Raw genomic sequence first — 2,957 nt, 5'->3', positions numbered from 1 at the left:
GGAATGCATTTGTCATTTTTTTGTTGTTTTTATCCTTCTTTAATTCCTCTAATACTGAAAACCCCTAGATCTGCTTTTACAGTTACCAACCCTTGAAGGTGTGCCTGGCAGAGCTCAGTCTAAGCGTATTATATATCACAAAGACATCCTTGAGTTGAATTGTACACCTGCTCTGTTGTTTTCTTCCCCGGAAACATTTCAAACAATCCAGAGGGGCTATTTAAACAATGTAGTTTTCTTTCTGATCAAGACGTGCATATGAAAAGACTGAGCAGCCATCGGATCCAATCCTCCATATACAATCCTTGAATACCTCGCTGCCCAAAGCCAACTCATCTCTTTATTCTTAAACCCAATTCAAATTGACTCCATCTCCTCTGCACCACTCGTTCTTACACAGATGGAATAGGATGTACCCCACCGTGATGTGGGCCTACTCCGTCTCTATGGTTTCCCTTTATGCTAATCAAGACCTGTGTCTGTTTTCCTTCACACCTGACTCGGTTGGAAGAAGATCTAGTGACAGGACGATATTATAGCAGCCATCTCTGAAGTGGCAGAGAGATTTCACGCTGAAGAGTCAGGTTGGAGGCCTTGAATGTGTCACGCAGGTTGTTCAAATGACGGAGCAGTGTCTGAATTCACCACTGAGCACACACACACACACGCTTGTTGTCTTCAGAGGTTGAACGTCAACATTAGTCCCAGATGGCAGCCTCCTAAATTTGCACAGGAGTGCACGCATACTGTTTGGAGAAAGGTGTGTGCACCTGACATGTTGTCCAATTTCCATGGAAACTCTGAGTTTCCATCTGCTTGTGAGTCTTTGTAATGTCAATCATTCCCAGGAATAATGAAAGTCATTTTCAGTTTTTCATTCTTCTCTGCAACAATAGCTGTGGCATAAACCATGCTCAGTAGTGTTTGTTTACTGTTGTTTTGAATTTAAATGTGGATTATTCTTAAACATTAATGTGTCACCTTTTATTGATGGTAGCTGAGACAGAAAGAGCTGTAATAAATATGAACAGTGTTTGTATATATGACAGATTGCATTGTTGAATGTTTCATTAATTCATGCAAAGTCTATTTATATTCATATAAACAACTGATACAAACAAAATGTGTGATATAAGCATGTCAACAATTTTGGTTTGTTTAGAGCTCATGTTAATTATTAGAAATAATGTTCAAATGTTAAAGGGATAGTTCGGAATTTTGGACATAAGACCTATTTTCCAAGTGAGCCGGTGTGTTCGAGACGTCTGGAGACGTTTTCAAGAAATTTCATTCAGTTCTTCTAGTTGCCAAGTTCGCTTATGCTATGGCTAGCGCAAGTCAATGGTTCTTAGCTAGCATGGCATTAAAAACAGTCTTGCCCACTCCACAGTGCACCAAATCCATTAAAACACTAGACTGTTGATGTACATATCTGTGTTGATAGAATAATATTTGAAACAAAACTAACCTCGCATCGCATGAATCATCCATTTTTTGAGGAACTAGTTTCTCAGCAGCAGCGGAACTTTACTTTGCTCCGTCGGACTCAAAACTCTAAGACGCGCCGCCCGAAATACTGCCCGTAAATAGGCAATCGAACCGGGCCAAACTGTCGGCACTTATACCCCCCAAGGCTGTCTGAAAAGCCCTCGGATCTCACTCAAACACCGGGCAGCCCACGGCCACGCGAAGCCACAATACGCACCGTGAATCCGGAACACTGCTCCGTCCGGAGAACCGTAAACCCTCGGACGCGTTGCGGGGATTCCCTCCGGTAAATAGACACATGAACACCGACGAATAGTCGGGCCTCGTGCCCTCAGAGCTGGGTGAAAAGCCCTTCGACCGCAGACCAACACCGGGCAGCGGCCGGCTCCGCGAATCCACACATGCGGACTCTCTGTCGGACTCAAAACTCTAAGACGCACCGCCCGAAATACTGCCCGTAAATAGGCAATCGAACCGGGACGAATTGTCGGGACTCATGCCCTCAGACCTGGATGAAAAGCGCTTGGACCTCACGCAAACACCGGGCAGCCCACGGCCACGCGAACCCATAACTACGCACCGCGAACCTCTGCTCCGTCCGGAGAACCGTAAACCCTCGGACGCGTTGCGGGATATTCCCTCCTGGCACCACCAGTCTCCATTTGTTCGGTCCCGGTTCTCAGCTCCAGCGGGGGCTATCTCGGTCTCCACAGACGTTCATTCACGTTCTGCCCTTTGAGCATCCCTCTCACGCAATTCTTCCTCTGTATATTCAGGCTCGTACAGGTACGGTTGGGTTTGGGTGGAAAAAAACTCCTCATCAGAGTCTTCAAAAGTTTCAGTATATTCTCCAAAAGTGTCCATTTCTGTGAGATTGAAGAAACTAGCACTGCAGGCTACTCTGCGTCTGTAGCAATGACAGCAGGTAAACAAACTATTATAGAACCGGTAACTTATAAGTGCTAGGTGATATCAGTCCACCGCTGCCATAGCCTACTAGGAAGTATGACACGCTGCTGCTGAGACATAAATCCTTAAAAATGCAAGGTTGGTTTTATTTCAAACATTCTATCAACACATATGTACATTGATAGTCTGCCGTTACAATGGATTTGCCCCGGGTGCACTGTGGAGTGGGCAATACTGTTTTTAATGCCATGCTAGCTAAGAACGATAGACTTGCGCTAGCCATAGCATAAGCGAACTCTGCAACTAGAAGAACTGAATGAAATTTCTTGAAAACGTCTCCAGACGTCTCGAACACACTGGCTCACTTGGAAAATAGGTCTTATGTCCAAAATTCTGAACTATCCCTTTAAAAGTTGCCCTGGAAGAAATGTCCTTGAAGCTCCAGACCAACTAACAAATGGGACTCAAGGTGAGATTGTTTTGTCACATTATACTAAATATATTAACTTTGCATAGCAAAACGATTCTTACCTCGTATTTGTTTCCAGAGCTTTCAGGCA

The sequence above is a fragment of the Eutrigla gurnardus genome, assembly GCF_963514095.1.
Source record: "Eutrigla gurnardus genome assembly, chromosome: 4".
NCBI classification, from domain to species: Eukaryota; Metazoa; Chordata; class Actinopteri; order Perciformes; family Triglidae; genus Eutrigla; species Eutrigla gurnardus.
Note: the sequence above shows the minus strand (reverse complement) of the source record.